Below are 25,929 nucleotides of genomic sequence, written 5' to 3'. Positions count from 1 at the left end.
AGAGCATGATCTTGATCTGAAAATCAAGATGCCTCAATACATGGTAAGTGCCTCCTTTTATAGGCCAAAATTTGAAACTATTGATTTGTTGACTAATTGATGAGTGGGTGGCCACATCTTGACTTGGTGACAATTCTTATCTTCTTGTCTAAACAAGACATCATTGCTAACATCATAATTTTCCCAGAATCCTCAGGAATGTTCTAGGAAATTATCTCAGCTTTCCAACAAAAAAAATATGAGGTCATTTGGACTTCTAGAACTCAAGATATGGGCTGAACACTAAATAGTGTCTGGGCTGCAGGACAGCTTCGGACTTCTTCGTTGTTCCTTCAATTTGGACTTCAAAACAGCCTTTTAAAATCTTGGGCTCCGCATGAAAGTTGTAGGCCTTTGTCTTACTTTTCCATCCATATAAAATGAACCTAAATCCGAGATCTAGAGCTCTAGATATGATCCAATTACCGAGCAATGTTCCGGTTTGGACTGCACCAACATCTCTTTTCTAAGTTTGGCCATCTCTTTGTCCTTTCACTTTCAATACTTAAACTCATCATCCAATCTTTTTATTTATGTGATAGGCCTGCATTTAAGATGAACATTTACTATAAATTAAGGTATCTTATAGTATCAAACTTGTTATTATGAAACATGCTTTAGTTAAGGAGTTATTGATACTTCAAGTGCAAAATGATTATATAAAACCTTGATAAACATGCACTTTTAAGTACTAATCACAACCCCCAACCAGCTTATTAATAATCCCTAGTAATCAAAAGCGTTAAAATAGAGAAACAATTTGCAAGTTCCACAAAGCAAGGCATTCATCATTCAACTTCCATTAATCTATCCAGATAAACAAACTCTCATTAAATTTATATTCATGTTTCATACTTCTTAAACAAGATATTAATAAACCTTGTTTTTATGTGCTCAATATATGAAAACATAGATGATAGGGCTTTTTTTGGAAGAAAACAACATTATGTTCAAATGTTTAGGGTGAACTTCCTTGGGTTGAGATTATTATTATTATTACTTTTTTTTTTCTTTTTTCTTTTTTCTTTCTTTTTTTCTTTTTTGCTTTTTTTTTCTTTCTTCTTCTTTTTATTTTATTTATATACACATACAACTTAAAACACAATGTATCTTTAACCCATGTAACGAGTTTTAGGCTAACGACTCCTAGACCAGTTGGTCTTAGGGCATTAGGTGTTGAGACACCCCTACGAGCTTAACAACTCGGGTTGCAGATACTGATACGTAGATAGTGCAATTTTGATTCCCTTAAGCTTTTCTCCTTAACCCATGTAACAAGCTTTGGGTCAATAGCTTCCAAGTCAGTTGATTTTAGGGTATTAGGTGTTAAAACACCCATTTGGGCTTAATTGCTTAGGTTAGGGAGGCTACGAAACCAAACTTATCTACGTTTTTATTATCATCAATATTATCAATATTTTTTTTTTTTTGCATATTATATACTATCCCTTTCCCTTAGTTGTTACCTTCAACAAAAGAACATAAATAATGTAATAATCCAATGTGCAACCCACAATCATATGTTAAAGTGTGTGTGTGAAAATGAAGGTTTAATAATACTTGTTAAATGAGTATATAAGCAGAATCAAGTGATAACAATGCGAGAGTTTGTAAACCTGAATATTTCAAGAAGTATTCTAATAGGCCTTGTTATGAATATTGCAAATAACCATTAGAAAATTTTTACTAAGATGCATCTCAAGAATAATTCCTCTTTACTTTGCCATCCTAGTAATAACAATTTTGCCAAATGGTTTTTTTTTAAAAAACAAAAACAGTTAGTTGGTTAGTTTTTTTTTTAAAAAAAAACTACTACCCTCTCTCCCTAACCAAAACGAGACATTGTCCTCAATGTCCTAAGGTAGAAAGATAGAGTATAAAAGACATCACTTGAAACAACGAACAATGACAAACCTGAAACACACTTAAACAAATGTAAGAAGTAACAAAACAAAATAATATGTTATTAATAAAACCAAAAGACACAAGGTTTCACAGATGAAGGCTCAAATCTAATCTAAGCTTTTTACGGCTTTCCTTAGTTGACCAATCTAGGCGACTCATGCAAGGATCAATGACAGGGATGAAAGATTGTAGTTGGTCAATCAATTGTTCAGCAGTAGCAGCAGAGATTATGTTTTGTCGTGCCGAAGATGTTAGAAATTCCTGTTCCACAGCTTGATCAAGGAAAGACAGCAACTTATCATAAAAACCATTAACATTTAACAAACCTATAGGTTTAAGGTGAATGTGCAGTTGGGCCCAAGATGAAATATGAAAGATCTCTTCCAATGTGCCCAGACCACCTGGTAAGGAAATGAAGGCATCATCATGGCTAAACATGGCGTTCAATCGATCAGACATTGTTGGGACTTGTAGTTCCTCTCCAATTGTTTTTCCAATGATATCCCTATTTGCTAAAGCTTTGGGGACAACCCCCAAAACTTGACTGCCTCCTAAAAATGCAGCTATTGACACACCTCCCATTAACCCAAGGCTGCCTCCCCATACACTAAATGAATCTTTCTTTCAGCTAGTACTTGACCAAGATGATTTGCTGATTCTAAAAACTCTTTTTCTTTCCCAGGGCTGGATCCACCGAAAACACAAATATTTCTTATGTGATGACTTGAGGAACCTGCCATTTCTACACACTTCTATATTTGATGAATGTATGGGATGAGTAGAAATGAAGGGAAGGAAGAGAAGAATTTATAGATGAAAAAGTGAAAATGCAATCATACCACCTATATATAGGCCAACTGTAGTCTCACACTCTCTCTCTTTATTTATTTATTTTGACAAAGCATGTATGTACAGGTAGTTGTGATTGTGGCTCACATCTTCCCTTGGTTTTACGTCCAAGAACGGCTTAAACGCCCTCTATGGGTCGGGGATAGGCTTCCCATCCAGTTTTCTTAAAAACTGGCAAACATGGTCTTTTTTAGTCAGATTCCCAAGACTAAGTCGATCATGTTCTTTATGGAATTGTGGCCATAAATCATGAATTACACGATGCACATCTCCACTAGGATGCGTCTCAAGGGTTAACAAAAGATTATCTAAAGACCCCTTACTCAGGCCATCCTTAATGAATTGTATTTTATTTCACAGTTTACAGATACCATTCCTAAAGAACGACATGTCGCATTACAAGTCCATCTGGCACATCTGTGACAGACTTTCAGTCGTTTTGCACGACGTTTCTTTACAAAAGTGCTTTTACTTGTTCCAGGCATGTGTGAAATGAAAGAATTGGAGGACTCACCTGATAATCAGACCTTTGCTTCAATCAGCCAACGAATATCTTCAGGAATTCCATGGTTCATTAACAACCTCAATCTTTCACACCTAGCACGGTAAATTTTTGTAATCGCATTTGGTGGCAGAGCGAGAAAATACCTTTTCAATTTTTTAAAAGTGGTGTCCATTTTCAAAAGAGAATTAGAGAAGAGATTCAAAGAAGAGAGAAAAAGCTAAGAATTGTATAAATATATACACAGATATCAGTTATCATGGGAAACTGAAAGAATCGACTTAAGAGTCACGAAGTACCGTTATCCGCCATTTGACCGGGGTGAGAGAAACTAGCAAAACAAAAAATACACCAAAACAAACACAAAACAATGTGAGAAAAAGAATCAATCTTTATATATAGGATCACTCAATTCAGTAGAGTCATTTTCAACTGAAAAATTCTCAAAATAAACTTTCAACCGATGCCCATTTACCTTGAAAACATTGCCATTCTTTGGATTCTCGATATCACAGGCCCCATATGGATACACATGTTTCACAATAAAAGGACCGCTCCATCTTGATCTTAGTTTTCCAGGAAATAAATGGAGTCGAGAATTATAAAGCAAGACTTTTTGACCAACATTGAATGTTTTTCTCAGTATTTTCTTGTCATGAAACTCTTTGATTCTTGCTTTATGAATTCTTGAATTGTCATATGCATCATTTCTTATTTCCTCAAGCTCATTTATTTGCAATTTTCGCAGCTGACTAGCATCATCAATGTTTGAATTGAAAGCTTTAATAGCCCAATAAGCTTTATGTTCAATTTCCACAGGCAAGTGACAAGGTTTTCCATAGACTAGTCTATAAGGTGACATACCTAATGATGTTTTATATGCAATTCGATAAGCCCAAAGTGCATCATTAAGTCTTAAAGACCAGTCTTTCCGATTAGGGTTCACCGTTTTCTCCAAGATCTGTTTGATCTCCCTATTAGCAAGCTCTACTTGTCCACTTGTCTGAGGGTGATAAGGGGTGGCAACTTTGTGTGTGATGCCATATTTCTTCATTAAAGAAGCAAATGGCTTGTTGCAGAAATGTGTTCCACCATCACTTATTATGGCTTGAGGGATTCCAAATCGACTCAAAATATTGTCTTTCAAAAACTTTATCACTATTTTGTGATCATTGTTTCGACTTGGAATTTCCTCTATCCATTTTGAAACATAATCTACTGCGACTAATATGTACACGGAACCAAATGATAGAGGAAATGGACCCATGAAATCTATACCCCAACAGTCAAAGATCTCAATGACAAGAATAGGATTTAAAGACATCATGTGACGTTTTGAAATAGATGCCAACTTTTGACAATTTTCATAAGTCTTGCAGAATGCATGTGAGTCTTTGAACATGGTGGGCCAATAAAATTCACTATATAAGATTTTTACAGTTGTCTTTCTTGATGAGAAATGACCCCCACATGCCTCAGAATGACAAAATTTAATGACACTACTTACCTCATTGTCAGGAATGCATCTTCGAAATATTTGATCAAGACAATATTTGAATAAATAAGGGTCATCCCAATAAAAGTTCTTCACTTCATTCAAGAACTTTCTTTTGTATTGGGTACTCCAATGAGCTGGCAATTGTCCCGAAACAAGAAAATTAACAATATTAGCAAACCAAGGCATCGTAGAAATGGAAAGTAAAGATTCATCGAGAAAATAGTCATCGATTGGTGTGATGTCAGATTTCGAATCTGTTGTCAATCTTGAAAATCCAACAAAGGTATATTGATCCTTACCTGTTTGAAAGTGTCAACGATTTCAGAGTTGTGATTGACTTTCCTTTGTTTGGTCATGGCATGAGGAAATGGAAGTGCTGGCGCGGAATCAGCCTTCTCTTTGCAATGTTCAGGTTCAACCCATTCCTTACCCTCAGAGATAGACTCATCATCTTTCTCACAAGGTTCAAGAATGAGTTTTTCAATAACCTTACCACTACGAAGAGTGATGACTGATTTGACTTGATCCATATGTTGGCTTCCAGAACCACTTGCATTTGCATTGTATTGCCCCTTTGAATTTTGTTGTGGTTGAGATGGAAACTTACCTTTCTCTTGGAAACTGAGAGCAGATGTTAATTTTGCAAGAGCATCTTTAAAATCTGTCATGCTTTGAGCAAGTTGAGTGTTGATTGTCTCTTGCTTTTCAATGAATGCATGCAATGTTTCCTCAAGATTTCTTCTAGGAGGTGGAGCATAAGGAGGTGCATATCCATGAGAATTTTGAAAATTATGGTGTGCTTGAAACGGTGGCTATGAAGTTTATGCATTGTTGCTATCACTCTTCCAACTAAAATTTGGGTGATTTCTCCAACCAGGGTTATACGTTTGTGAGTATGGGTTATGGTTGGGTCTTTGGAAACTGTTTAAAGCATGGGCTTGTTCATGGAGGCATTCCCTAAAAGAAGGCAAAGTTGGACAATCATTTGTTGAGTGTTCCTTGGTTTCACAGATTTGACACATAATGTCTTGAACATATTTTAATTGACCACTCTTTTTCAATTCAAGAGCTTCGACTTTTCTAGCTAAAGATGCAAACTTGGCTTGGAGGTCATGATCTTCCCTAAGGTTGTGCATACCTCCACTAGATGTATGAGGTTGAGTTTTACTTGGTGCCTCATAAGTACCCGTGGTGTCCCAATTTTGAGCATTTTTGACTAGCAAGTCTAGGTACTTCATTGCTTCATTAGGGTCTTTATCTTCGAAAGTTCGATTGCACATCAATTCAACCATTTGCCTATCTCTCGGTGTTAAACCTTCTTAAAAATGTGAAACCAATCTCCATGTTTCAAAACCATGATGAGGGCAAGTATTAAGCAAATCTCGATACCTATCTCAACATTGGTAAAATGTTTCGCTTGGTTTTTAAGTGAAAGTGATGATTTATCTTTTGAAAGAGTTTGTTCTGTGAGACGGAAAAAACTTTTTTAAAAATTGTTGTTGCATTTCATCCCAAGCACGAATAGATCCTGGTCTCAAATTTTGTAGCCATGTTTTAGCTTTATCTTTTAATGAAAAAGGAAAAAGCTTTAATCTAATGGTGTTCATGCTACAATTTGAGTCATTATAGGTATTACAGACCTCCTCAAATTCCTTTAAATGCAAGTATGGATTTTCTAAGTCTAAGCCATGAAAAGATGGTAAAAGTTGAATAATGTCTGGCTTAAAATTAAAATAAGATGCATCAGGAGGGAAAACTATGCATGAGGGTGCACTTATTCTTGTGGGATTCATGTGGTCTCTAAGTGTTCTCATACGGTTATTCTCATTATTCTCATTATGAAGCGATTGATTATCTTCTTCGGCCATATTTTCTGAAAATGATGAGGATACCCTACAAAGTCGACCACTTAATGTATGTGACCAAACTCTCATGCACGTGTAAGAAGACAATAAAAGGAAGAAAAGAAAATAGAAGAAAAAGAAATAAAACAAAACAAAGAAAACAAAAGTTAGATAAAATGAAAAGTGAAAAGAGAAAACAAATTAAATATTATAATTTATACAAGAATTTACCTCCCCGGCAACGGCGCCAAAAACTTGACACAACCAAAAGCTTGATGTCTTTTCCCAAGTGCAGGAGTGTTGAAGTAATAAATAACCCGGCAAGACCGGGGTCAAACCATAGAGAGGTTAATTGTATAAATTATAAATAACAAGACAACAATAACAACAACAACAACAACAACAACAATAATAATAATACTCAGTACGTGGCGTTGTTATACCTGAGAATGATCTAAAAGATCGGGTCACAGGTTTCCAGCCTATATACTGAGTTTATGAAAAGATCAAAGAGATATATTATATAATATAAACAGAATGCAAATAATAATAATAATAATAATAATAATAATAAAAGAAGAAGAAGAAGATGAAGAAATTAATGAGAACTTTGAGATGAAAGATTAATGTAAGGATTAAACAACGATAAAAATAAATGTCAAGGTTAGAGGATCCACTAATGGTACTTCAAACAAGTATAGTATAAACTCTTATTATTCAATTGGAAACCACACATAAAGGAGGTTCCAATCAGATTATAAATTGTTAACATGATTACATTAGTTATCTTATTCGAATAAAGCTAATACTTGTAAATGTTGGCAGACATTCATGATTATAACTTATGTTAACAACAAATCAAGTTTCTTTCATAGCTCAGGTGTCGGTAATACCATACAGTATGGGTTATGAAAGTACCAAGTATTTGTTGTACCAAGTGTTATACAACATAAATCTAGATTAACCATTTAACAAGTAAAGTATTAAAAGTGAACAAGATAACAAATATAAAACATGTTAGTATCCAATGTTAAGGTCCATGTTAAGTTTATATTATACTTGTTCTTACACCATTAGTGTACCCTTTTCACCTTGACATAATTAACTTAGCTAAACATAATGAAAGAAAGAAACATAAATGAACAAGATAAGAACATAAATGAGAAAAAAGTTAACTAAGTAAAGGAAAGGAAATGAAGTGGATAAACTTGATATTAATGAAAGCAAAACATAAGCAATACAAAGAGAGAAAGCAAGAGCATGATCTTGATCTAAAAACCAAGATGCCTCAATACATGGTAAGTGCCTCATTTTATAGGCCAAAATTTGAAACTATTGATTTGTTGACTAATTGATGAGTGGGTGGCCACATCTTGACTTGGTGACAATTCTTATCTTCTTGTCTGAACAAAACGTCATTGCTAACATCATAATTTTCCTAGAATCCTCAGGCATGTTCTAGGAAATTATCTCAGCTTTCCAACAAAAAAAATATGAGGTCATTTGGACTTCTAGAACTCAAGATATGGGCTGAACACTAAATAGTGTCTGGGCTGCAGGACAGCTTCGGACTTCTTCGTTGTTCCTTCAATTTGGACTTCAAAACGGCCTTTTGAAATCTTGGGCTCCGCATGAAAGTTGTAGGCCTTTGTCTTACTTTTCCATCCATATAAAATGGACCTAAATCCGAGATCTAGAGCTCTAGATATGATCCAATTACCGAGCAATGTTCCGGTTTGGACTGCACCAACATCTCTTTTCTAAGTTTGGCCATCTCTTTGTCCTTTCACTTTCAATACTTAAACTCATCATCCAATCTTTTTATTTATGTGATAGGCCTGCATTTAAGATGAACATTTACCATAAATTAAGGTATCTTATAGTATCAAACTTGTTATTATGAAACATGCTTTAGTTAAGGAGTTATTGATACTTCAAGTGCAAAATGATGATATAAAACCTTGATAAACATGCACTTTTATGTACTAATCAGCAAGTCATTCCATCCAGCCTTTGGGATGGTCAGAAGAGAAGCAACGTAAATACTGCTCAAGGGTGCGATTTACCACCTCAGTTTGGCTGTCGGATTGAGGATGATAGCTGGAACTGTAACATAGTGTTGTGCCGTGTAATTTGAATAGAGATTTCCAAAAAGAACTAATGAAAATTTTGTCACGATCACTAGCAATGGAAAGAGGCATCCCATGTAATTTCACCACATTATTGAGGAAACATTTGGCTATTGATGCTGCTGTATAGGGATGTTTCAGGGGCACAAAATGGGCATATTTGGAGAGGCGATCCACCACAACCATAATTACATTGTAACCCTGTGATAGCGGCAATCCTTCGGCAAAATCCATGGATATATCTGTCCATATTCGCTGTGGAATGGGCAGGGGTTGAAGCAAACCGGCCGGCCAAAGGGTCTCATGCTTGCAACGTTGACACACTTCACACTCCCGAATAAAAGTTTTGACAGATGTGCGAATGCCAGGCCAAACAAAACTTGCTGAAATACGGGAGAGAGTCTTCAGGTATCCAAAATGTCCACCTGAAGGAGAATAGTGACCATCGGCCAAGACAACAGGCAATAGGGACGAAGTGGGACTCAAGAGGATTCGTCCACTTTGCATCCAAATACCATCTCATTGAACACAGTGTAAGGATGGATTAGAAAGCAAAGAATTATAATAAGGCTGTTGGAGTGCCTCTTGCTGTAAATTTTGCCACCATCCTCAAAATTTAATTCATATGTGTACCGGGGAATAACTTTGGATACTTTTTCTTTATTTGTGATTCCATTTCCCAAGTTTCTTCCTTGACTTGAGAACTCTTCCATAACACTTTTACCATAAGAATCTTTTTATTCCTTAACTCTTTTTTGCTTTGATCCAAAATTTTTACTGGTTTTGCCACCATAGTCAAATCTTCTTTAACTTCTTATGAAGATTGTGGCAACACTTTAGAAGGGTCTACGTTAGTTTTTATAATAACAAAACATGGAATACATTATGTATCTTGGCTATATGTGGAGGTAAAGCTAACTTATATGCCACCGGTTCAATTTTCTCTAACACTTTAAAAGGCCCAATATACCTTGGTGCCAATTTTCCCTTCATGCCAAATCACAACATATGTTTCTAAGGTGCGACCTGCAAGTACACCATATCTCTAACTTTAAATTCAAAAGATCTTTTTCTGACATTTGTATAACTCTTTTATCTATCTTCGACCGCCTTCATTCTGTCTCTTATGATTTTCATTTTTTTCAAAGTGATTTGCACTAATTTTGGTCCCATCCACTTATCACTAATTTCTTCCTAAAAAACAAGGGTTTGACATGTCCTACCATATTGCCACACCCGGACATCGCGGTGACAGATTAGAAATTAAATCTCACGGAAAAAGAATATATATCTGGCATCTTATTTTTTTGGGGGAAAGGTCTAGTTCAAGGAGTCACCACTTAGTATTATGGTCACTAGGAATCCTAATCGGTCAACATAGATTATAATGGTATGAGACTGGTTACGCGAAAGGGAAGATGTTATTACCTCTTAAGCATCTTACATGAGACAGGTTGCATTGTTGGTTTTGTCTAAAATTGCTAAGAATATGTTCTCCTTTTACTTTTTCTCCTTTTTTTTATTCTTACTATTATGTTCCTAACTCTAGCATCAGTGAATAGTTCATACAAATATTTCCAACTCTGGTGTTGGTAAATATTGCACAAATCCAAAAAGTTATGATATTACTAACTCTAGTGTTAGTGAATAATTTTGCAAAAAAATTTGAATTTGAAGAAGAGTTTTTCTATGCAATTTTCTTTTTGTTTATCCTTTATTATTATTTGCCATTTTTAGATGGAAATAAAAAAAAAATATTGCACAACAAATTTACATGTAATAGTAAAAGTTCATAGATTAAGCATATAGCTAAAAACAAAAAAATACAAAACACAAAGAAAAAAAATAAATCAAAGTGCAAGGGGCCCGCAAATAAATCAATGAAAATCCCCAAATATTTTTGAAATTTTCTGATATAAAAAAGGGGCTCATTTGGCCAAATATCAAACTATAATGGGAATAAAAATTATGGCCAAGGCATAAGGGTGTGTTTTGCCAAACACACCCTTAGTAAACACAATTTGGGTCGGTTGGGCCTATGGCCTAGACCTGGCACACTCTCTTATTTTTAACTGGGCTTGATAGCCTGGTTGTACAGGATGGGCTGGACCCAGCTAGCTTGGCTCGGTTACTAGTTTAGACTAGTAACAAGCCCTGTTACTAGTTTAGACCAGTAAACAGCCCCAGTAACAAGCATGTTTGAACTAAGTCACGCGTGCTCTGCACAGTGTGAATGTAATTATAATTATGTTCACACTATTTTTCCAACTTAGAAATGAATTAAACGAGTAGGAGGAAGAATTCTTACCTGGGTGTGCTGCTGCAGACGAAGATGCAAAGTGACGGTCTCTTGGCCGATTGGTGCTTCCCCCTCTATGTTTCTACCCTTCCTTTGTTTTTTCTTTCTTCCTTCTCTTTGGTGTTTACATGTCTATGGTTTTCTCACTCTCGTTCTTTCTCTACTTTTTTTTTTTTCGTCATTTGCCTTTTATAGGCTTCCCTGTTGCTTATCTCCCGAGGACCATGATATGGCATGGGGACATTGTGTTTTAGTCGAATTGGGAAATTCATCCTTATCTCCTCGGGGTTGTGATCTTCATGAAGATAAGAATCCCTTTTATGAGGGCTGATTAGTACTTAAAAGTGCATTTTTATCAAGGTTTTATATCATCATTTTACACTTGAAGTATCAATAACTCCTTAACTAAAACATGTTTTATAATAACATATCTAATAATATAAGATACCTTTCATTTGTGGTAAATGTTCATCTTAAATGCAGGACTATCACATAAATGAAAGGATTGATTGATGAGTTTAAGAACTAAAATTGAAAGGACAAAGAGGGGGCCAAACTTAGAAAAGAGATGCTGGTTCAGTCCAAACTAGAACACTGTTCGGTAATTGGGTCATATCTGGAGCTATAGATCTTGGATTTAGGTCTGCTTTATATGGATGTAAAGATAAGATATATACATAAAACTTTAATGTGGAGTCCAAGATTTAAAAATACCGTTTTCAAGTCCAAATTATAGCAACAACGGAGAAGTACGAATCTTTCCTGCAGCCTAGACACTGTTTAGTATTCAACTCATATCTCGAGTTCTAGAAGTCCAAATAACCTCAATTATTTTTTCTTAGAAATATGAGATAATTTCCTAGAACTTTCATCAGTACAGGTGGTTCAAATTTGGATGTTATCAATGATGTTTTGTTCAGATAAGAAGATAAGGATTGTTACCAAGTCAAGATGTGGCCACCCACTCAACAATTAGTCATCAGATCAATAGTTCCAAATTTTGGCCTATAAAAGGAGGCATTTGTGATGCATTGAGGCATCTTGGTTGTTCAGATCAAGATCATGCTCTTTATTTCTCTCTTTATATTTTTGTAATGTTTAAGTTTTATTTCATGCTATATTTTCCTTAATCTCTTGTTTATGCTTTTCATTTTCTTTACTATACTTATGTTCTTATGTTGTTTATTTATGTTTATCTTCTTCATTATGTTTAGCTAAGTTTATTATATCAAGGTGAAAAGGTTTCACTAATGGTGTTAGAATATGTATAATATAAACTCAACATGGACTTCAATGTTTATATCCAAGAAAGTTTGTTATTAACATGTCTTATCTTTTTATCTTACTAATTCTTAATACCTTGCTTGTTAAATGGTTAATATAGATTTGTGTTGTATAACACTTGGTACTGCAAATGCTTGGCACTTTCATAGCCAACCATATAGTATAACTTACACCTGTGCTATGAAAGAAACTTGATTTGTTGTTAATATAAGTTAACATTATGAATTCCTGACAATATTTAAAAGTATGGTGTTACTAAAATAAGATAATTAATATGATCATGTTAAAATTTTATAATGAACTATAAAGGATAATTCATCTGATTGAAACCTTCTTTGTGTGTGGTTTCCAGTTGATTAATAAAAAGAGTTTATACTATACTTATTTTTAATACTATTAGTGGATCCTATAACCTTAACAATTGCTTTTATCTTTGATTAATCTTCACATTAATCTTAAATCTCAAAGTCATCTTTAACTTATTATTATTATTATTATTATTATTGTTATTTGTAAATTATATAGTTAACTTCCCTGTGGTTCGACCCTGGTCTTGCCGGGTTATTTATTACCTCGACACTCCTGCATTTGGGATAAGACATCAATCTTTTGATCGTGTTAAGGGCATGATAAATTCATGTTAGACTCTCTTTTATGAGGGCATGAGAAATTCAACCTTATCTCCCTGAGGTTGCGATCTTCATGAAGATAAGACTTTCTATTTGAGTTTTGGTTGGACTGGGATGCCAATGTTTCACAATTTCCTTTCCTTCTTTGCAAGTGAGCTTTTAGCATCCAAGGAAGAAGAAGAAGAACAATGCATGTTTGAAGCAGTGCCATTTTGGACTAATAATGGCCATTTTTAATTTGGTCCTTGAAGTTTTGAAAATTTGAATTCAAGCCCCTGATCTTTTAATATTTAAGATTTACCGTCTTTAAAACACATACAATGCTTTATAGTAGGCCATCCCTATTATAGATTGATAACTATTGTTATAGGTGAACACCACTAGTGGTAGGTGTTCTTCCCAATTACCTCAAATTCCAATATACAGGTCCTTAGTAAATCTTTTAGAGTCTGGATCGTTCTTTTTTATTTCCCATTCAACTATGGATGAAAGGTTGTGCTCAAATTTACCTTTATCCCTAGAGCATGTTGAATACTGGGCCATAACCATGAAGTGAATCTAGGGTCTCGATTAGAAATAATTGATACTTGTACCCTATGTAGTCTCACCACTTCATTCACATACAATTTGGCTAACTTATCTATTGAATCTATCATTTTCATGGGCAAAAAAAGTGTTAGAGAGGTTTATCTGGTTTTTAATGCTCCACCTTTATTTGCTGGCAAACTCCATATTTGGTCATAAATTCAACAATTTCCTTCTTCATGCTTGGCCAACATATAATTCCTTTAGGTCCCTATACATCTTAGTACCATAAATTTCCTTTTTGGTCATATAACTTGATGCACCACAAATTTTGATTAATGGGCTTCTCTTAGAACCTCCTCTTTCAAATCTTTATCATTAGGCATATATATTCATCTACCCATCATTACCATCTCATTATCCATCCAAGACTTGAAAAATGTCTTAACCCCTAGTTTCACCTTATCTCTTAATTTTTTTTCACTTTAGTGTCCTTTGTTGCACCTCTAAAATTGTCTCGTAACACAGATCACACCCTTAATTGAGCCAACAATGAACCCTTAGGCCTAACCTCAACTTTAGCATAAATATTTTTCAACTCTATTAATTACCTTTCATCACCCTCCTCCATTGTCTCCATTACTGCCTTGTTATTACAACTAAGGGTATTTGTAACCATATTAGCCTTCTAAGGGTGATAATTTATTACACAATCAAAGTCCTTAGTTAATTATATGCACCTTATTTGTTGCATATTCAACTCCTTTTGTGTAATTAAATACCTTAAAATTTTATGGTCCATAAAGATCTGAACCTGAGATCCATACAAGTAATGTCTTCACACCCATGATGTATATACCACCACAACTAACTTTAGATCATGAACATGATAATTGACTTTATGAGACTCCAATTGTCTTGAGGCATAAGCGATGACTTTTCCATGTTTCATTAAAACACAACCAAGTCCCTTTTGGATGCGTCATTATAGACCATAAATCCCTTTATTCTCAAAGAAAGTATCAATATTAGGGTGATAGTTAATATTGTCTTCAATTCCTGGAAACTTTCTTCACACTTGACTACTCCTATTTTGTCTCCTTTCTAATCAACCAAGTCAATGGAGTTGCTATAGTCTAAAAACCCTCAACAAACCTCCTATAATACCCTGTAAATCCTAGGAAACTACAGATTCCTATTACATTTATAGGCTTTTTCCATTTCAATACTGCTTCAACCTTCATTGGGTCTACAAATATTCCCTCTGCAAATATAAAATGCCCTAGAAAAACCACCTCTTTCATCCAAAATTCACGTTTACTAAATTTGACATACAATTAATGATCATTAAGGGTCTGCAGCACCTATCTCAAGTGTTGTTCATGCTTCAAATAAGAGTCAAAATAGACTAAAATTCTATCTATAAACACCACCATAAACTTATCCAAGTAAGGTAAAAAAACCCAATTCATCAAGTTTATAAACATTGTCACCCATTTGTCAATCTAAAGGACATTACTGGGAACTCATAGTGACCATAACAAGTATTGAAGTCAGTTTTTGGTACATCCTGCTCCATGATCCTTAATTAGTAATACCCTGATCTCAGATCTATTTTTGAAAACACCCTGACCCCTTTTAACTAGTCAAACAAATCATCTACCTGTTGAAGTGAATACTTGTTCTTCAATGTTATCGTATTCAACTATCCATAGTCCATGCAGATCCTAAATGTCCCGTCACTCTCTCTCTCTCTCTCTCTCTTATCACAAATAGAACTGAAGCTTCCTAGGGTGAATTACTCAGTGTATGAACCTCTTTGTAGTAATTCTTGCAATTGAACTTTCAACTTAACCACTTTTGTTGCTGCTATTCTAAATGGTGTTTGAGTTATAGGAGAGATACTTGACAATATATCAATCGAGACTTCCACTTCCATTTATAGGGGTAGCCTTGACAATTCTTCTAGAAACACATCCAAAAACTCTCTCATGATAAGAATATTATTCAACTTTACCCTATTTTTTGTAGAATCTATTATGCGAGCTAAATAAGCCACACACCCTTTTCTCATAAGCTTACTAGTTGTCATGGCCAAAATCACACAATTTGGCATGACATTTCTCTCACCCCTAAAGTTATCCTTTTCCCATCTGATCCTTGTATAGTCATTATTTTTGAAAAGCAATCTATTTATGTTATATGGCTACTTAACAAATCCATTCCTAGAATTAAGTCAAAATCATGTAATTCAATCGACCTCACAGTTACTTCCATATAATATATCTTAATATAAATTTTAACTTCTTTATACAAATTTTCTACATACACTGCATCCCTTAAAGATGTGCTAATCAAAAACCCCTTTTTTTTTTAACTTAGTTGCTTTTTTCAGTTTATTTTCAGTTTTTCTTACCACAAAAGAGTATGTAGCACTTGGATCTATCAAAACATGCACGTATTGATTTTCTAATAACAAAGTACATACTACTACATCTATAGAAGTCCATACATCCTCCTGGGTCATGTGAAACATTATGCCCTGGGTCCTCTCTCCTTGTCCTCGAGGTCGACCTTGATCTCCACTAATCCCAGACTGCATTAGTCTGGTAGGTCTATTGATAGTGACTGACTGCTAATAATTTTGTGTTTGTTGTCTCTTTCCCTAAACATACTCAGTTCTCTCAAGACAATCCTTCTTAAAATGCCCATGCTCATTGTAATAGTACCATACCCAACCTAAATAGGGGTAATCTCGCCATTTATGCCTATCTTGCCTATAAATGTAGCATTACTCTAATGATATAGAGCAATCTCTAGGATGTCGTTGCTCACATTTGACATAGAGTGGATAAGTAATGGTCTTCTGCTTTGAAACTCCTCCAATATAATTACCTTTAACATTTGATTATCCACCAACTGATCCTCCACCTATAATTTGATAAAATCCAACAACTGACCTGATCTAACTGATGTCTCCTCCTCTCTTCTTAAACTGATTGTACTGTATACTTTTTCCCTTCTTAAAATGGGAAGGCCTGGGAGGTTTACCCATGAAATAGTTAACATCCTATCTTTTTCCACCCCTTGGTTGGTCCTGCCGACCCTTAATAATACATGCCTTCAAAGCCTGAGTTGCCTCTATCAAATCCTTCATCATTTATAATTATAGGGCTATCAATCCCTGTTTCAATTCTTGCCTAAGTCCATCTCTGAATTTCTAAATCATCTTTTGCTCAGAAGGCATATAATGTGCGGTGAACATTTATAAGTCATTAAACCTCCTTTTATATTGCAATAAAAACATATCACCCTGCCTCAATGCTAAACACTCACATTCCTTTATTTTACAAGGATACTATGAGTAGAACTGATTCTCAAATTCAATTCTAAAATCTCCCTAAGTTCATAACCTCGCGGCTCTCCTTGATTGCACTATCTCCCACCATGATTGCCTCTATCAGTTAATAGCTGAACGACATAATCTACCATTTTAACCTGATAAGATAGTGACTTTCTTATGATGAGAGATCTATCTTAAACCTTAGATGAGACCAATGAATAGAAATAAAACTTATAATAACAATCAATCAACAAAGAAACTTACCTTAGGTAGGGTGCATTAGGGGTGATGCCTTATCCCCTTACACAACTAGTCCTCTTACCCAGACTTTTATAGACCATAGGTTTCCTAGTGACCATGATATTAAGTGGTGACTCCCTTGAATCATACCTTTATGATTAAACCCAACACACCTGTCAATTCCAAAAGGTAGCTACACCATTCAACGTCGTACACATCACAACACTCATGATAATCAAGTGATAATATGGTAGATGACACTATCCTTCACAAACTCAATTTGCCCTTTGCTTACCAACCTTTAAATTTTATACTTGAAGCTCTTGTAACTATTCACATCTCTCATTTCGATTATACCCTTAGAAAATGGTGGTTTTATGGGATTTGATGGAGTTAGGGTAACAAATCTAAAGTTTAGAAGATGTTGGTACACAAACTCAAATGGTATATGTATGTCAATCTTTGACAAATACATTTAAGTAATTGAGGATACAACGAGACCTGGCTGGACAAAATGACTAAGATTCCTTACCTGAGATCCATCTTCTGATTCATCTCTCACCATTACTTTAGAACCTATGGTTGGACCTCTAATTTTCCCCATTGTGATGGCTAGCTCAATCTTCTCAGCCACAAATCAATAAATTAGCAAAACATTGGGGTATATTGACAACAAGATACTCAAAATAAAGTGGCTAAAGAGTGTTAGATAACAAACTGACCCTTTTCTTTTCTAGTAGTAGAGGATTCACTTGAGTAATTACTTCATGCCATCTTTGAGCATACTATTCGATAGACTCATTATCCCCTATTCCCATGGCTTGCAGGCTCATTCTATCCTATACTACTTGATGAAGGAGTCTGTCAAGTCCCTCAACTTTATAATCTCAATGTTATCCAACCACATGTACCAACTTAAAGCAACATTACTCATACTACCTTGAATGAAATGAATTAACAGTTTCTCATTATTTATCACCTTAACCATTTTACTGTAATACATCTTGAGACAAGTCACTAGACATTGGGTTCCAGTGTTCTTAATGGTACTCTGAATATTTTTAGGATAACCACATTAGAGACTAGGTACATTTCATCATATTTTGCTACATAGTAGAGACCCACCCTTTCAATTGTTCTCAACCTTTTTTTCAAGTAGCTATTTTATCAAATTCAGCATTTTCCAACACTTTCACTTTCAGAGACTCATTAGCAATTAAGTCAATAAAGATTGGAGCTTGTGTTAGGGGAGTATGCTGAGGCTCTATCATTGAACCACTCACCCTGAAATTCCATGGAAAAAATGTGAACTTATCATACTCAACTTCTCCACCAAATGCCCTAACTTTTAGGGATTTTTGAACAATTGGATCCATATTGATTGTAGAGTAGGCTGAGCAGATGAGATATTAGTAAGATGAGATTTTGACAATGAGATATTTTCCTCTATAAGTGTGGGTGCGAGCAGAGCTACAATAATAGGCTGAGTAGATGACCCTCTTCCAGATTTGGATCTCAGTGCTTGTTCGAGTAGATTTGTGAGCCTAGCAACTCCACCTTTAATGCACTCATTCTCCTTGTAACAATGAGCCTCTATCTATATGTAAACCCTGGGATAAATAAAATAAAAATAATAAATAATAAAATCATTGGAATTATAGTGTAATGGTATGAAAAAAAATGGTGAAAAGAAGTATTAATAAGATGGAAGAAGAAAAGGTTTTTGGTAAAAAATGTTAAATTTTGCAATATGAAAAATGGTTCAGCCATTTTGAGAAACATTTCTATCTTATTGGGTTAAATTCTAATCGTTCTGAAGCCCTAAACATTTATTTTCTTTTTTATATCTTTAATATGTTTTTTTATCGAATGTAAGAAATTTTATAGATCAAAATGAAACTAGGCTGGAGACTAACATACATGTACAGTCAAAGAAAACAGGCTCCCTAGAACAAGCATAACGCCATATGGCAATAAAGCATACAAAACAAACTAGCAGCCAATGATAGCCTAGAGTAGCATGCACCAGCCAGTAATAACTGGATGCATGTCAATAGACAACAACAAGGCTTTTCTTCTGAAAAGCAATCATCCATGACGAACAATAAGAACTAAGCCGACCAAATTACAAAAGGTAGAAATGAGAGCCCAACTCCAGTAAACCAACATCAGCAACAAGAAACAACCCATAAGCAAGTAGTATAGATTACCAACTATATACAAGAAGCACAGGCTACATATAGAAGCAACAACAACCACTCCAGCAGTAGGAGCAGTAGAAGCAAAACCTGCATAAGCAGTAATAGACAGGAGCAAGACAACATATAATAGGCCAGCAAAAGCTAGCATATAACAACTGACTAAGCAACAAAAGGAGCAATACAAGCCGTGTGCTACTTTAACAAACTAAAAAACTTCAACCCAACTTCCACTAGGACCACAACAGGATGATCCACTAGGAACAACCCAATGCACAACAAACTTACATGCACAACTCTGCATGTAACAGCAACCAAAGAGAAACAAAGCTGGAGACCAGCAAGTTTAAGGGTATGATAAACACCAAGTAAGAAGGAATAAGCTCCATTGACAAAGTATTAAATCCACATACAAAAATTCTATAAAACCAAAACATGACTACACGGAACAACAACAAAACCAAGTGGCCTCTTGCCTGACATAGGCCGAACCTTTGCAAGACCACACTGCCTTCACCAGCAGTCTTTGCATACTAGCCAGTATTTGTAGTAGCAACATCCCTGCTCTCCTCCTGCAGCAACAACTACAACTTGCATATAATCATTAGTAACATGCAATATTTGTGAAGAAGCACAGGACACAACACCTAGGAGGGGGGAGGCATGGTCTTCTGGCTCAACTTTAGCATATTTAGCCTTCTTACGCTTAGGGAATGTAGTCCAGCTATCCACGACTGCCGCCACTTCAGTACATATCGAATCTATACATGGCTCACCATAGGACGTGCCACTATATGCCTGTTGTTGTTCTACAACAATAATTTCAATAGAAGGGATAGAGCTAGAACTACCAGCGTGTCGATGAGGCTTTGCAGGAGTGGAAGCTTCCTGGGTGTACTTTTAATGCTTGTTACTACCAATACTGGTGCATATAGAAGCAATGTGACCAAGAACCTGACAAAGCTTGTAGAATTGAAGGAGAGACTCATACTTAACCAATTGCAATATAGGTATACCATTGGGCAAAACAAGATTGATGGAATTTGGCAAATCCACAAACAAGTCCACCTCTATTAATACTCTAGCATACAACAACCGAGATATTAAAACGGTGAGCATATCACAATAAATAGGTTTGCCAATCACACTAAAAATTTTAGATAAACAAGTTGGGGACCAACACTTAAGAGGGAGGTTAGGAAATCTAACCCAAACCAGCACCCTAGTCATATCAGTTGCAGTGAAATCAAGATTTTCAGGCATAATTTTCAAGACCAACAGTTGGCCAAAAACAAAGTAAGGGCCACCACTGAGGATGACAAACTTGTCAGCTTCAGAGGAGAAGGTATATATCAACCAACCAGAATCATGAATAGTTAGCTTAGCTTTGCATTTTTAGGAGCTAGAAATGAGATTATTCAAAGTAGTAAAACCCAGAAATTTCCCAGCAACATAACCAATTAGACAAAGTTTCCACAAATCCTTATTATTGCCAAGATCAACATCCATTAGGTGATAGGATGTAGCACATTTAAAATCAAGATAATGTACTAAGGATGAAGAATCACTTCAAGCGTCTACAAATGAATTACATGATGGGAAGCCAATAGAGGCTCTACCATGGTCTACAGGAGGAGCACTAACATCCACCGTGAGAAGTTAAATGTCAACACCAGGAAAAAAGGGAACCTTAGAGGAACGGGGGGTTGAGGGACTCAGTTCTGAGCCAGGAGAGTGACCACCCCCAAAGCCAGATGGAATGGAAGAACCAACATCAGCATCCGAATAGGTTTTAACAGTCTCTAGGTTAAGACCGAGGGAACGAGACCCAAAGAGATGAGCACCAAAGGGATTCTCATACATGAAGCCATTAGGACAAACCTCATTAAGCCTAAAAGGACCAAGAGAAGGTGGTGCATGAATAATAGCTTGTGTATCATGCATGTCAAGGCATTTGCCCTTATTGCAAGCCCTAACGCCATGATAAGAACTAGATGCACCTTTAGAGTCAATTCTAGTATGAGCTGGTGGGGGTGAGGCTAGGGCATGGGTCGGCAGATCCTGCATGGCAGGTGATTTGCACTGATTATGAGCCCAAATTGCATAGGAGGAACCAGCCGAAGGATGAGAAGAGTGTAAATGATAGTCGCGCTGAGCAAACCAAAAAAGTGAAGCTTTCTTCTTAGATTTTTCCATAGGTATTATATTAAGCAAAGAGGGATCATTACTTCAGAAAGACAAGAAGAAAGAGATGAAATGTAGCCACCGAGAAAAGAAACGCTGCACCATGAAGGGGAACCTACTCTCTCTAACCGAGAGCTTCTCTCACTACATCAATTCTTTTGGTGGAGCGATTTGAAGATATACTTTATAGTGTGATTTTATACCTCCAAATAATAAAGTCTAAAGCTAAATCCTAACATTCCAAATAACAAATTAATTTTTATGGGTTTTTGTGGTATTTTGGCCAAACCCTATTGGATAACTATAAACTAGTTATTATATCCATTTTGTATATTTAAAACATGATAAATTGCGATTTATTTTTAGAAAGCATGCATGAAAAACCTTTAGGATTTGATCGTATCCATAAAAACACAAACATTTTTTTTTTTGTGTTTTTTCTGAAATGAGGAATTTTTATATTTTTCAAAACATTTTCGAAATCTTTGAGATAAATCATGTTTTTTTTAATACTGGGTCCATATTTTAGAATGTAAGTCTACAACCCAATATACAACAAAATTGTCGGAAAAACACGTAAGGAACCTACAAAAAATTTCAAAAAGATCTATACATTTTTTTTTATAGATTTTTTAGCTTTTTATTAGGCTTGTTTGGCTAAACATTAAAATAAATACAAACTAAAACCTAAGGGAAAGGCATTAAAGTGTGTTTGGCAAACACACCGTTAGCCTAATAGTTGGGCTGGTTAGGCCCGAGGCCTAAGATCAGCTCAACTGATTTGGCTAACTAAAGGCTGAACTTTTTTTTTTTTTTAGGATAGGATGAGGGTCTAGACCACCTCTCTTTGCTATCAAAGGGAGGCAGCAAGATGAGAATTAATTCACATCCTGTATGCCTTATCAAAAGACAAGAAAAACAACACGCAAGTTATCGAGGAAGAAAGAATACCTAGAGCTTGAGGGGGGAACATTGCTAACTATAGCTGTCGCTTATGGCTTCTTAGCCACTACCATTATTTTAGTGAAGTGTTGGGTTATAGCACCAATTAGATGGTCAAAATAAGGGTTTTTGAAAGTATTAGAGAATAGATTGACTGTTCTTTTTCCAATAGGGGTGGATCAACTTGAGTAGCCTTCTCTTTCTACCGTTGATCATATTCTTGCACTGATTCATGTCTTTCTTTCTCTAATGCTAAAAGATTGGATTGGTCTAGATCCATGTCCATGTTGTATCTGTATTGCTTAGTGAAGGCATCCACAAGGTCTTTCCATCTTCGTATCTTGATGTTATCTAGCCTCATATACTAATTTATTACTGCCCCACTCCAGTTATCCTAAAAGAAGTGTATTAATATTTGGGACTAAACACATTATTACAGCTTATACAGGGGCATACAAGTCTGCTCTCTCGATAGCCTTCACTCTTGCTTCCACTACTACTATATTATTATAGTCAATGTCCTCAGGATACTTCATTTTCTAGGACTAGCTGGTGAATGTGTCAATGGCTGCTAGGGCCGGTACATGTATTATGGATTGTACAAAGGCTGTGTTACACTAGGAGTCCTGAGTATCTCCTCCTATCCTTTCTTCAGGTTGAATTATTACAAAAGTCATGGGCTGATTGGATGAGCCTTTACTAGAGAGATGTTTGTTCAAGCGAGCTTGTGATGTGAGTCATGTTAGCCTTCAGGGAGTCTAGCTCCTCTTAGAAGTGGGTATTACGATGAACGTGTTCTTCATCTTCTATTTTTTTTTTTTCGGAGTCAGATGTTGTAAACTTTATGGATTTGAGCTTTTTGAGGACCTATATTCCAACCTTTTGATATACTCACATGACATTTAAATCTCAAAGCATGAATGCATGTATGCTTATGAATGCAATTATATGTACATATACATCTAATATGTATTAACCAATTCAAAGGGCTAATCCATAATTTTTTGTTGAAAAAGTCATGGTTTTAGATCAAAAAATCATGTGAGTCAGGATTATTGACCAAGTCTACCTTAATGCAAAATGAATTATTAGAGAGTCCATATCCTAAGGGCAGGTTCTAAGCTATTACATGAAATGTAAATGATTAGTACTTAAAAGTGCATTTTTATCAAGGTTTTATATCATCATTTTGCACTTGAAGTATCAATAACTCCTTAACTAATTTATAATAACATATCTAATAATATAAGTGATTAGTACTTAAAAGTGCATTTTTATCAAGGTTTTATATCATCATTTTGTACTTGAAGTATCAATAACTCCTTAACTAAAGCATGTTTTATAATAATATACGTAATAATATAAGATACCTTTAATTTATGGTAAATGTTCATATTAAATGCAGGCCTATCACTAAAATCAAAGGATTGATTGATGAGTTTAAGTATTGAAATTGAAAGGACAAAAAGAGGGCCAAACTTAGAAAAGAGATGTTGGTGCAGTACAAACTGGAACACTGTTTGATAATTGGGTCATATCTTGAGTTCTAGATGTTTAAATGATCTCCAATTTTTCAAAAGATTTGGTAAGACATAGGCCTACAACTTTCATGTGGAGTCTAAGATCTAAAAAGACCGTTTTCAAGTCCAAATTATAGCAACAACAGAGAAGTCCGAATATGTCCTGCAACCCAAACACTGTTTAGTGTTCAGGCCATATCTCAAGTTCTAGAAGTCCAAATGACCTCAATTTTTGTTATTGGAAAGCTACGATAATTTTCTATAACTTTCATAGGTATAGGTAAATCTAGTTCTAATGTTAGCAATGACATTTTATTTATACAAAAAGATAAGGATTTTCACAAAGTCAAGAGTTGGACACCCACTCAACAATTAGTCATCAAATCAATAGTTTCAAATTTTGGCCTATAAAAAGAGGCATTTGCCATGCATTTAGGGGTTTGATTGTTTAGATCAAGAACTTGCTCTTGCTCTCTCTTTATATATTTTTTGTAATTCTTAAGTTTTGCTTTCATTAATATCTTGTTTATGCTTTTCATTTCCTTTCCTTTACTTAGTTAACTTGTATCTTATTTATGTTCTTATTTTGTTTATTTATGTTTCTCTTCTTCATAATGTTTAGCTAAGTTTATTATATCAAGGTGAAAAGGTTACACTAATGGTGTAAGAATAAGTATAGTGTGAACTCAACATGGACCTTAATGTTTAATATTAACATGTCTTATCTTTTTATCTTACTAATTCTTAATACCTTTCTTGTTAAATGGTTAATCTAGATTTGTGTTGTATAGCACATGGCACAACAAATGCTCGACACTCTCATAGCCCAACCGTATGGTATTACCTACACCTGTGCTATGAAAGGAACTTGATTTGTTGTTAACATAAGTTAGCATCATGAATTCCTGACAATATTTAAAAGTTTGGTGTTACTTAAATAAGATAATTAAAATGATTATGTTAACAATTTATAATGATCTATTACTGACAAATCATCCGATTGGAACCATCTTTGTATGTGGAGTTTATACTAACTTGTTTGAAATACCATTAGTGGATCCTCTAACCTTGACATTTGTTTTTATAATTGTTTAATCCTTACATTAATCTTCCATCTCAAAGTTCTCATCAACTTCTTCTTATTTAGTACTACTACTACTACTACTACTACTACTACTACTATTGTTATTGTTATTATTGTTGTTGTATTATTGTTGTCTATAATTTATACAATTAACCTCCCTGTGGTTCGACCCCGGTCTTGCAAGATTATTTATTACTTCGACACTCCTGCGCTTGGGCGAAGACATCAATCTTTTGGTCGTGTCAAGTTTTTGGCACCGTTGCTGGGGAGATAAATTCTTGTACAAATTATAGTATTTATTTTATTTTTTATTTTCACTTTTCTTGTATCTAACTTTGTTTTTTTGTTTTGTTTCTTTTTGTTTTGTTTTCTTCTTCCTTTTATTCTCTTTCTACATGTGTATGAGTGTTTTGGTCACGTACATTAAGTGGTAGACTTTGTAGGGTATCCTCATCATTTTCAGTAAATATGGCCAAAGAAGATAACCAGTAACTTCATAATGAGAATAATGAGAATAACCGTGTTAGAACACTTAGAGACCACATGAATCCCACAAGAACAAGTGCACCCTCATGCATAGTTTTTCCTCCTGATACATCTCATTTTAATTTTAAGCTAGGTATTATTCAACTTTTACCTTCTTTTCATGGCTTAGATCTAGAAAATCCATACTTGCATTTGAGAGAATTTGAAGAAGTTTGTAACACCTATAATAACTTAAATTTTAGTATGAATACCATTAGATTAAAGCTTTTTCCCTTTTCATTAAAAGATAAAGCTAAAACATGGCTATAAAATCTTAGGTCAGGATCCATTCGTTTTTGGGATGAAATGCAACAACAATTTTTAAAGAAGTTTTTTCCATCTCACAAAACCAACTCTTTCAAAAGACAAATCATCACTTTCACTCAAAAA

The sequence above is a fragment of the Populus alba genome, chromosome 15 (genome assembly GCF_005239225.2).
Source record: "Populus alba chromosome 15, ASM523922v2, whole genome shotgun sequence".
Taxonomy (NCBI): domain Eukaryota; kingdom Viridiplantae; phylum Streptophyta; class Magnoliopsida; order Malpighiales; family Salicaceae; genus Populus; species Populus alba.
This window is presented reverse-complemented; position numbering follows the sequence as displayed.